This window comes from Palaemon carinicauda, chromosome 7, assembly GCF_036898095.1.
Source record: "Palaemon carinicauda isolate YSFRI2023 chromosome 7, ASM3689809v2, whole genome shotgun sequence".
Lineage (NCBI taxonomy): Eukaryota > Metazoa > Arthropoda > Malacostraca > Decapoda > Palaemonidae > Palaemon > Palaemon carinicauda.
This window is the reverse complement of record NC_090731.1, coordinates 171,461,685-171,473,884: the sequence shown is the minus strand read 5'-3', so window position 1 is coordinate 171,473,884 and position 12,200 is coordinate 171,461,685. Positions and strand designations below refer to the sequence as shown.

At 54.4% G+C, this 12,200-nt stretch overlaps 1 protein-coding gene and 1 pseudogene across 1 annotated transcript in view; both read right to left on the bottom strand.

Moving 5' to 3' along the window:
* The window catches only part of LOC137644176 (uncharacterized), a 51,210-nt gene that overhangs the window by 19,789 nt on the left and 19,221 nt on the right, over positions 1-12,200 (bottom strand). The window lies entirely within an intron of this gene.
* Positions 7,658-7,776, bottom strand: LOC137644724 (5S ribosomal RNA; annotated as a pseudogene).

Below are 12,200 nucleotides of genomic sequence, written 5' to 3'. Positions count from 1 at the left end.
TAAAACCACGTCTAAGTTCCAACCTGGTGTGGCTAACCGACGCTCCTTTGAGGTCTCAAAAGACTTAAGGAGGTCCTGTAGATCTTTGTTGTTGGAAAGATCTAAGCCTCTGTGGCGGAAGACTGCTGCCAACATGCTTCTGTAACCTTTGATCGTAGGAGCTGATAGGGATCTTACCTTCCTTAGGTGTAAAAGGAAGTCAGCTATCTGCGTTACAGAGGTACTGGTTGAGGATACTGAATTCGCCTTGCACCAGCTTCGGAAGACTTCCCATTTTGACTGGTAGACCTTGAGAGTGGATGTCCTCCTTGCTCTGGCAATCGCTCTGGCTGCCTCCTTCGAAAAGCCTCTAGCTCTTGAGAGTCTTTCGATAGTCTGAAGGCAGTCAGACGAAGAGCGTGGAGGCTTGGGTGTACCTTCTTTACGTGCGGCTGACGCAGAAGGTCCACTCTTAGAGGAAGAGTCCTGGGAACGTCTACTAGCCATTGCAGTACCTCGGTGAACCATTCTCTCGCGGGCCAGAGGGGAGCAACCAACGTCAACCTTGTCCCTTCGTGAGAGGCGAACTTCTGCAGTACCTTGTTGACAATCTTGAACGGGGGGAACGCATAAAGGTCTAGATGGGACCAATCCAGAAGAAAGGCATCTACGTGAACTGCTGCTGGGTCCGGAATCGGTGAGCAATAATTTGGGAGCCTCTTGGTCATCGAGGTAGCGAACAGATCTATGGTGGGCTGACCCCACAGGGCCCATAAGTCTGTTGCAAACATTCTTGTGAAGGGTCCATTCTGTAGGGATGATCTGACCCTTCCGACTGAGGCGGTCTGCCATGACATTCATGTCGCCTTGAATGAACCTCGTTACAAGCGAAATCTTTCGATCTCTTGACCAGGTGAGGAGGTCCCTTGCGATCTCGAACAACGTCATCGAATGAGTCCCTCCTTGCTTGGAGATGTACGCCAAGGCTGTAGTGTTGCCGGAGTTCACCTCCACCACCTTGCCTAGAAGGAGGGACTTGAAGCTTCTCAAGGCCAGATGAACTGCCAGTAGCTCCTTGCAGTTGATGTGTAGTGCTCTTTGATCCGGATTCCACGTGCCCGAGCATTCCCGACCGTCCAGTGTCGCACCCCAGCCCGTGTCCGATGCGTCCGAGAAGAGAAGGTGGTCGGGGGTCTGAACAGCCAGTGGTAGACCTTCCTTGAGAAGAATGTTGTTCTTCCACCAAGTCAGTGCAGACTTCATCTCTTCGGATATAGGAACTGAGACCGCTTCTAGCGTCATGTCCTTTCTCCAGTGAGCAGCTAGGTGATACTGAAGGGGTCGGAGGTGGAGTCTCCCTAACGCGATGAACTGGTCCAGCGATGAAAGCGTCCCTATTAGACTCATCCACTGTCTGACTGAACATCGGTTCCTTTTCAGCATGCTCTGGATGCATTCTTGGGCTTGACTGATTCTGGGGGCCGACGGAAAAGCCCGAAAAGCTTGACTCTGAATCTCCATACCTAGATAGACTATAGTTTGGGATGGGACGAGTTGGGACTTTTCTATATTGACCAGGAGACCCAATTCCTTGGTCAGATCCATAGTCCATTTGAGATTCTCCAGACAGCGACGATTTGACGCAGCTCTTAAAAGCCAGTCGTCCAAATAGAGGGAGGCTCTGATGTCTGCCAAATGCAGGAATTTGGCAATATTCCTCATCAGTTTGGTAAACACTAGAGGTGCCGTGCTTAGGCCAAAGCACAGGGCTTGGAACTGGTAAACCACCTTCCCAAAGACGAACCTTAGGAAAGGTTGGGAATCTGGGTGGATGGGGACGTGAAAGTACGCGTCCTTTAGGTCTAACGAGACCATCCAGTCTTCCTTCCTGACCGATGCTAGCACCGACTTCGTCGTCTCCATGGTGAACGTCTGCTTGGTGACAAAGACATTTAGAGCACTGACGTCCAGCACCGGTCTCCACCCTCCTGTCTTCTTCGCTACTAAGAAGAGACGGTTGAAGAAGCCCGGGGATTGATGGTCCCGGACTATGACTACCGCTCCCTTTTGTAGCAAGAGAGACACCTCTTGCTGTAAAGCTAGCCTCTTGTCCTCTTCTCTGTACCTGGGAGAGAGGTCGATGGGAGTTGTTGCTAGAGGGGGCTTGCGCAAGAATGGAATCCTGTACCCCTCTCTGAGCAACTTCACAGACTGTGCGTCTGCACCCCTGTTCTCCCAGGCCTGCCAGTAGTTCTTGAGCCTGGCTCCCACTGCTGTCTGGAGAAGATGGCAGTCAGACTCTGCCTTTTGAGGACTTGGAACCTTTCTTCTTTTTGCCACGTTGACTATCGGCACGGGTACCTCCTCTGCTGGAGGTTCTGCCACGAAAGGGCGGAATGAACCTAGACGCTGGTGTGTCCATCCTAGGTCTAGGCACGGAAGGTAAAGCTGTGACTTTACGTGCGGATGACGCCACCAGGTCATGGGTGTCTTTCTGGATCAACGAGGCGGCAATCCCCTTGATCAGCTCTTCAGGAAAGAGACACTTGGATAGCGGAGCAAACATCAGCTCTGACTTCTGACATGGTGTGATCCCCGCCGACAAGAAGGAGCAAAGGTGATCTCGCTTCTTAAGAACTCCAGACACGAAAGAAGCCGCAAGCTCGCCAGACCCATCCCGAATGGCTTTGTCCATGCATGACATTATGAGCATGGCAGAGTCCTTATCCGAAGGGGAGGTCTTTCTGCTCAACGCTCCCAAACACCAGTCCAGGAAGTTGAAGATCTCAAACGCACGGAAAACTCCCTTTAAAAGATGGTCCATGTCCGAAAAGGTCCAGCAAATCTTGGAGCGTCTCATAGCCAGTCTGCGGGGAGAGTCTACCAGACTTGAGAAGTCGCCCTGGGCAGAGGCAGGAACTCCCAAGCCGAGAACTTCTCCCGTGGCATACCAGACGCTAGATTTGGAAGCAAGCTTGGTCGGGGGAAAGATGAAGGATGTCTTCCCAAGTTGCTTCTTGGCCTGCAACCACTCTCCCAGTACCCGTAAAGCTCTCTTGGATGAGCGCGCGAGTACGAGCTTCGTAAAGGCAGGAGCTGCTGACTGCATGCCTAAAGCGAACTCAGAGGGAGGTGAGCGTGGGGCTGCAGACACAAACTGGTCCGGATACAACTCCTTAAACAGGGCAAGGACTTTCCTAAAGTCTAAGGAGGGAGGCGTAGTCTTGGGTTCATCTATGTCGGAGCGTTGATCGTCCAAATGCGCAGCTTCGTCGTCATCAGAGATTCCTTCATCCGAATGCTGAGGAGGAAGCGGCAAAGGAGGAGAAGAAAGCTGAACAGCTGAATCCGGCAGCACGGGTGCATGCGTAGCTGCACTGGATCCAACATCATGCCGCTGCTGGTCAGTCTGAGAGCTGGCAACAACAAAAGCGGAGTGGTGGTGCGTGGTGGGGACTGCCGTGGGTTGCGGAGACTGCCGCATTGCGTCAAAACACGGCAGCTTGACAGCACCTTCCCACTGCTGATGCGGTAGCTCACGCATGTCAACGGAGGGTGCCGCACGTCGGCTAACGTCAACATGCGTCTGGCAGGGTCGACTGCGCATCGGTGGTGGAGCTCTCACAGCCGGAGTGTGGGAGCAGGCAGCCGCAGTGTCAGCTGAGCGCACAACCGTGGCAGGTTGTAGGTTAACGGGTGCAGTGTCAACCTTCTCAGCACGATACTCCTGCATGAAGGAAGCTAGCTGAGTCTGCATAGACTGCAGCAAAGACCACTTAGGGTCTACAGCGGTTGGTGCGGCAACAGACGGAGTGATTGCCTGCTGCGGAACCACTCTACCTCTCTTGGGAGGTGTGCAGTCTTCGGAAGACTGCGGCGAGTCCGAACTGACCCAGTGGCTACACCTGGGCCGTTGGACTCGCTCAGAAGGGACCTTGCGCTTGAGAGGTCGTGAGACCTTGGTCCAGCGTTTCTGACGAGAAACTTCTTCCGCAGACGAGGAATGAATGGGCTCACTCGTCTGTTTGTGGGTGGGACGATCTCTGCAAGATACGTCCGCAACCACGGAGGGTACATCTGTACGCTGATCAAGGCCTGTCAAACCCTTTGGTCCTTCGACATTGCTTCTCCCCTGGGCTTGGGAGCTTGCAAGAGGTCCCGGACTGGGAGGACGACTGGCAGGAACAGATGCACCCTCATGCGTAACACTGACACTTTTCACAGCACTTGCACTCACTACACTTCCCACTGCACTTTTCTCCTTCAACTCTTTGACGTCGGCCAAGAGTTGATTGCGGTCATTCGCTAATGACTCAACTCTGTCACCAAGAGCCTGAATGGCACGCATCATGTCCGCCATCGAGGGTTGCTGAGAGCTAGTAGAAGGGTCGGGTGTAACCACTACAGGGGAAGGAATAGGTTGTGGGGCATGGGGAGAGGAAAAATCAAAAGAGCGAGACGAACTCCTCCTGATCCTATCCTTCTCTAGCCTACGTGCATTCTTAAGGAATTATTGAAAATCGAATTCCGAAAGCCCAGCGCATTCCTCACATCGATCTTCCAATTGACAGGCTTTACCCCTACAATTGGAACAAACGGTGTGAGGATCTATAGAGGCCTTCGGAAGACGCCTAGAACAGTCCCTAGCGCTACACTGCCTGTACTTGGGGACTTGAGTAGGGTCAGACATCTTGAATTAGTCAAAGGGGGAAATCCAAAATCTATCCAAGTCGTCAACAAATAATCCAAAATCTAATCAATAAAGCTTGATAAGGTATTAATGATTACTCCTGTACAGCGAAAGCTAATAACTAGAGAGAATACATCACCAAATAGCGTGAAAATCAACTCCAGAAACAACAGCGTATCAAGTAGGTCTTGCCGGTGGCACGACAGAGAGAAAATTGGTTCTTTGTTGACAAGAAGTACTAGAGTACCTACTCGACAGATGGCGCTGTTGTTGTACACCCCCACCTGTATAGCGATCGCTGGCGTATCCCGCCCGTAGGTTTTTTCTGTCGGGCAGCAGAGCTGCAGCTACATGATCACCGGGTAAGATTAATATTGAAAAATACAAATTATCTTCGAATTTGTCATTTGTTCCGTAACCGAAATACAAACCACGCTATTTACATTGGGTGACTTACCCATTAGGTAGGGTGGAAAGTCCCCAGCCATACTGGCTTTGGCTTTACCCGGGGACTCAGAATCCGAGTGAGTCGCACTCGAGAAAAGGAGTCCCTGCACCTCACAAGTTCCTTGCTCCGCAAGGAACCGTGTGGCCTACATAAGCTTGTGTGTGAAGGAAGAAGTGTGACCCGTCCTAGGCAGTTGACCTGGAGTTCCAGAAGGAACTCTGGGTTAGGACGTTCCCAATACCACCTCGTCAGGGTATGGGGGACGCGACAGTATTGACTCAATACTCGGAACACAAGGAAGCATGGTTTACCTGCAGAGGTTCGACGTCAGCTATGCAGAGACCAGGATGCTGCCTCCCCGTAGAGGGGATGATGAAGAAAGAAATAAGGGCCAGACATACTTCTTTCGTTCATGCAGACTAAAACCTGATAACAATGCCCTCAACCTTCTGCTACCTGTCCAAAAAGGAGCCTGAGATTAGACCAGCTGTTGTGTAGCCACCACAGAGCGATAGAAAACGTATCGAGACTCCTGTGGGTCACGCCCTGAGGAAGCGGGCTGCGAAGGTCATTAGACGCTTCCAGACTCCAGCTTGTAGCACCTGCGTCACAGAGTAGTATTACTCGAAGGCGAGGGACGTTGCGATGTATCCAACATCGTGCTGTAGGGCGACGTGACGGGGGAGGGTCTGGAGACAGGTCGAGATGAATGTCCTTGAGTCCGGCCTGAAGAGGTATACTGGTGACTCTCCCCCGTGTCCTCCTTGTGCTCCCAAATCGGCTGCAACTGAGGACAAACTGCAGCTGTTCCCAGCGCTAACCTCTCGATTCCTTTACTGGCAAGAAAGAGAAGGTCTTGGGACATCAGATACAGAATGGAGACTTGAAATCTTGAAGGAATTGGACCGAAGGGCCGGGACCCCCAGATTCTGAGTCTAGCCAACAACTCAGGAGCGAACCTGAATGTTGCCTTCCCCTCTTCCTTAGAAAGGGGGAGTCGTACGGGACCAAGAAGATTGCTTACACACTGGCCGTGGCCAGAGTGAGCAGGAGACCCAAGGCGGAATACAATCCGAGGCCTGTCGTAAAGGGTCTTGAGAAGATCTCTTAAAGGACTAAAAGTCCGAGCCATGGTCCAAGTTGAAGGTCTTCCTCCGACTAGGGCAGGGACGATCGTAGCTTCGCATGAGCGAGGAAAGATCCAGCGGACAGGAAAAAGTTATTCCTTTAAGCCTGAAGGTCAGGGAAAGGCTGAGCGACAGGCTTCATTGCCGAGAGCGGAAAGGAGTTTCCTCCCGCCGAAAGGCAATAAGACCCTTATTACTGGAAAAGAGGCCTCAAGGGAAGAGATATATCTCCCACGGCACCAACCACCGAAGACTCTTCACTTTGCCTGGAAGACCCCTGCGGATGACTATCGCAGATGACGCGACCTCCGTACCGCGACTGTAGCGGGTTGTCTCTTCTTGAGGAGGAGGCGTAGTGTCTCCAGGCATGAAGCCGAAGCGACGCCCCGGTTCGGGAGAGATGTCGCAGTGTGGTTGTTTGAGTAGTCTGCGCCGTGGGAGAAGCTCTCCCGGGAGTTCCGTCAGGGGAAGCAGAGGGTCCAGAAACCGTTCTGCGCATAGTTCCAGTGGAGCTCTCCCATTGAAAGGTTGACAGACAACCTAGTCTTGTTGAGACCCATTGTCCACAGACAAAAAGGAGGGAAGACGCAGGCGTCGAAGTTGTCCCACCATCACCGGAATGCATCTTGCCAGAGTCTCGGGGTCTGAGACTGGGGGGAAGAACAGCGGAAGCTTGAGGTTCCAAGCTGTCGCGATCAGGTCCCCCAGACCAGGACTTGCTGGTTACTCAAGGCCAAAGACCCCCAGGTACACTCTCTCTACGAGGTTCTGCTCGGATAGTCGGAGAGAACATTCCTCTGCCTGGAATGAGCGAGCCGATGGTGGTATTGAGAGTATCTCAATCATCTCGGTATCTTTACTGCAAGATGTGAAGGTGTGAAAATGCGTCCCCTGCTGGTTAGAACACGCCAGAATTATGAAGTCGACGCGCACGGGGCGACTCAGCAGGAGCTGTAGGATCTGTAGAGGGGCCAGACTAAGGCCCCTAAGCCTGCCTGAATGATGGAGAGGTATCCTTCAGGTCTTGACCATAGGCCTGGACCGGAACATGCCCCCCCCCCCCCCCTTTCCTTTGACGAGTCCGAGAACAGCATCAAGACTGTGGGGAAAGGACGAGAATATCCACTACCATCAAGAGGCTCCATAGGTCAACACCCATTGCAGGCCTAATAGTTCCGCTGGTCCCATAGGGGCCAGGAAGTCCGGTTAAACATTGCCTGAAGCCACCGGAACTTGGACCGCCCCACATGGAACTTATCCTGAGGCGACCGTTCGGACTATAGACGGGTCAATGAGGAAAGGAGAACTAGGAAACGTTCCAAGGTAGGGCTGAAAGCTCTGCTTGACTGAGAACAGGTACTGCGACTCTCCTCAGTCTTGCCACAGTCAACTGAAAGGAAGGCTCGGAGGATGTGGTAACAGAATCTGGCGTCCCCAGGTGGTCACCCATCCAAGTACCGACCAGAACCGACGTTGCTTAACCTCGCTGGACGGACGAGAAGCGGGGTTTCCAACGTGGTAAGGCCGTTGACTCAATATCATGGCCAGATACTCCAGATGTTGAGGCAGAAGAAGAGAAGGCTCCAAGCAAAATACCATGAACCCACACTCATGGTAAGCATCCGGAAGCTTGTCCCGGCGCTGAAGAAGGTCGAACCCGAGCCTACTGGAGTTGACCAGCCCTCCAAACAGCAGAGGAGGCGGAAGCCTGCACCTGAGCGGCCATGAGGAAGGCAGGGAGAGTTCTCTGGGGAAAAAAACCTGCTATGCCACGGCGGGATAGCCACACTGCATCATAAGCAGGAATACTTGCAGTCTAGGCTGATGGATGGAATGGAAACTGAAAGTACCCGTCCTTCCGATCCAGGGTTTAAGGAGTCCTGTCGCCTCGTTACCAGTCTGATCGATTCTGCTGTTCTACGCTGGCCGAAGTTTGTTCGACAAACTTGATCAGGGCTGAGAGGTCGACTAAGGAACTCCCCTCTCATATCCTTCCTTACACGAAAGGATCGACTGAAGAGACCGGGGATGAAGCCGTCGATGATCCTATGGAAGACCTTCGCCTAAGGTATAGATCATTCTGCCCAACCGGGCAACTCTCGCTGACGCTATGGCATAGAGGTTCAGAGACACTGAATTCGCTGACAGACGGCAGGCGCGATATCCTTGGCTGATCACAGAGATTGTGCGGGAATGGGCATCGGGAAGCTGTCATTCGGATGAGTAACCTTAAGCATCCTCCCAGCGAAAAACCTGCAATCCTAGAGTTCGTGACCTCTGCCGCTCCTTTTAGGACTTTGCCCCACCGGGGGAGCCTCCCGTGCCATCTGTCCTGACAGGAGGAAACTGCAATTGGACACCTTGTCCCAGTTGTCGTAGCCGATAACTTAGGCCGACGTGGTTGAAAGAAAAGGGCGCTGGAGCCCTGCAGAGTCTGGAAGAAAGCGCCTTGGAGGAGTGAAAATGGAAGTCGATTTCCTCCGCACAGCCGCTGTCTAAGTCTCTGTCCTTGGGCACAAACAAACTCTTCTCAAGGATGGGAGGGTGCCTGAGGTTGTCGACCTCCACAGATGAGACACCCGAAGGAAGTCCTCAGTCAGCGCGTCCAGATGGTACAACATCGAGCTTGTCCGCAAGTTAGATACTTAACGACGAAAGGCCAAGGTGCCTGAGCCCGAGAGGAGGAAAGTACCCATGATCTTCCTGTAGTTTCCTTGAACCAAACCTCGGGCCGTAAACGAGGAGGGAAAGGACCTGGTAAGCCCCCAGAGGAAGGGGTAAGCAGTCACCCCTTGGCCGATGGAAAAATCTCGAACGGAAAGCCCCCCGCCAAAAATCCTTCCAGGGAATGACGGGGAAGGGCTAACCCAGGTTCTGGAAAGAGGAGTGTTGCTCAGACCTCCCTGAAGTTTCTTCCTATTCTTGCAAGTGTCATGCTCTGCGTTTACGGGGTGAGGCCGTGTTCTGGAAATACGCTCCAGAAGAACTCGCCAGGCTGGCCATGCTGCGAAAACCCCAATGGGAATCGTGGTCGCAATCGCCCTGGAGCTCGCGCGATGGTAATTCAAAGATTTGCGCGCGGGCGAACGTGGAAGCGCCCATGCGCGGTCACGCAGGAACGCAAACGAAGGCGAGCGAAGGAGCGCAGAAGGAGGGCAGAAGGAGGGCAGAAGGAGGGCGAGCGTGGTAGGAAGGGCGAGAGGTGGTGGTCGGCGAGCGATAACCCATAGTCGAGCAATGGATACTGCAAGAATTAGGCCGAAGTTCGTGCGAAGAAACACTGCAGGTTCGAGCGATGGAACACCGTTGGTTCGCGCGACGGAACACCGTCGGTTCGCGCGACGGAACACCGTCCATCCGTGCGATGGAATACCGTTGGTTCGCGCGCGGGCGAACATTGGAGAGCATGCGTGTGGGCGTGCAGGCGAATGATTGCGCGGGCGCGCAATTAAGCGGTCACGTGGGCGCGCAGGCGAGCGGTCGCGCGGTCGCGCAAGCGAACGGTCGCGAGGGTGGGCAGGTGAATGAGCGCGAGTCCGAAGCGGCGAACGCAAGCGTTAGCGCGATGGCGAGGAAACGCGCTGCTGCGTGGGCGAGGAAGACCGCTGGCGATGTGGATCAACAGGCGATCAGTGGTGAGCTGGTGAGCGCTAACGCGCAGGTTGGCGATGGCGCATTGTGGCATGTCGACGCGTTGGCGAGCGATGGCGAGCAGCATGCGCAGGTGAGCGATCGCGCGATGGCGAGCGATGGCGAGCAGCATGCGCAGGTGAGCGATCGCGCGATGGCGAGCAGCATGCGCAGGTGAGCGATCGCGCGATGGCGAGCAGCATGCGCAGGTGAGCGATCGCGCGATGGCGAGCGATGGCGAGCAGCATGCGCAGGTGAGCGATCGCGCGATGGCGAGCGATGGCGAGCAGCATGCGCAGGTGAGCGATCGCGCGATGGCGAGCGATGGCGAGCAGCATGCGCAGGTGAGCGATCGCGCGATGGCGAGCAGCATGCGCAGGTGAGCGATGGCGAGCAGCATGCGCAGGTGAGCGATGGCGAGCAGCATGCGCAGGTGAGCGATCGCGCGATGGCGAGCAGCATGCGCAGGTGAGCGATCGCGCGATGGCGAGCAGCTTGCGCAGGTGAGCGATCGCGCGATGGCGATCAGCATGCGCAGGAGGGCGATCGCGCGATGGCGAGCAGCATGCGCAGGGGAGCGATCGCGCGATGGCGAGCAGCATCCGCAGGTGGGCGATCGCGCGATGGCGAGCAGCCTCCGCAAGTGGGCGATCGCGCGATGGCGAGCAGCATCCGCAGGTGGGCGATCGCGCGATGGCGAGCAGCATCCGCAGGTGGGCGATCGCGCTATGGCGAGCAGCATCCGCAGGTGGGCGATCGCGCGATGGCGAGCAGCATGCGCAGGTGGGCGATGGCGAGCTAGTAGCTGGCAAACCATGTTCCTTCAGAAGCGTTGGAGAACGTTGGTGCGCCGGCTGTACCAAACGCGGGCGATCCGGAGATCGCCAAGAGACAGGTGATCGCTGACGTGTAGAACGCTGTTGAATAGGCGATACTAAAATCGCCTCTGTGCGCTGGCGAGCAGGTGAACGCTGGCAAGCAGGTGATCGCTGGTGAGCTGATGATCGCTGGCGAGCTGATGATCGCTGACGAGCAGAAGGCAACGCGTGGAAGACTGCGCATAGAATAAGAGTCCTTGACCCAGACCTGAACCGAAGTTCTAGGTCGCGAGGGCGAACGTGGGCGCACAGGGCGCGTAACAGGAACCAACAGGAACAGCAGGGATGATCATCATGAGAGCGCTGACGAACAGGAGAGAGCTGGCGAAAGGAGAGCGCTAGCGATCAGGAAGCGCTGATGAGCAGGAGAGCGCCTGTGCGCTAACACTGAGCAGGAGCAGGAGAGAACACAGCAGAAGGGCGCGCAGGGGAACCCTGACACGCAAGGGAAGAACCCCCGTGGGAGGCAACCCTTTGCCCCGAAGGGAACGTTGTCCATCGGAAGACCGTTGCCTGTCCGCTGGGAGACTGATGTCCGTTGGAAGACCGTTGTCCGTCGGGAAGACCGTTGCCCGTCGGAAGACGAGATCAGACTGCTGTCCATCTGCACCAAGGCGGAAGATCAAGAAGAAGGAGTTGTAGGCTGCAAACGGAGATTCTCAAAAAGGCGCCTCTTAGCACCCTTATGAGAGGCCCTTACGACGAGGCGGACGGTGGGCCTTACGGCGAAGGAGGCCAACAGCAACAGCAGCAGAAGAATCCTCCGAAGAGGAGTCTCTATGAGTGTACTCTCTCGCGAACGAAAGAGAAACACTTTGTAGAAGAGACTGGTCAGCCAGTGACCTAAAGGAGCAATCCTCCGAAGAGAGGCTCCTGCAGTTGCCCAGCCCCTTGAGCGAAACTGCAGGTGTGACCGCTCAGCACCAAGAGCATAGTCGCACGAAAAAAAGGCAAGAGAAGAACCCCCCAAAAGGGGAAAAACTCAAGCCTGGACAGGAAAAACTTCCCTCGGAAGGAAAGTTACCCGCCCAAGGAGGCAAGCCTCCTGAGAGTTCTAAAATGAACTGGAGAGCTGGCAATCGTCATGGGAGTACTTCCAGTAGAAGGAGACACGCCCCTGACGAAAATACAAGGGGGGAGGCAGCAACAGCCGAATCCCCAGACCTCAACAAGACAGCTCACACCGTTGCCATATTACAGAAACGAACTAGATCGGTAGTTGTAAAAAAATAAAACAAAAATCATTAGTACACATTCATTCCCCCGGGAAGGCTCCGAAGAGGAATCCCGAGGGAAAGGAAACAAGAATTACACAACAGGCACGTGCCCTCACAACCACTTACACTCACGGAAGGAGAGCTGTAACCAAAACAGAATTATAACAATCATAATTATGAAACTATGTAATTATGTAATTTAAAAATGAATGAATACTAAAGAAAGAACGA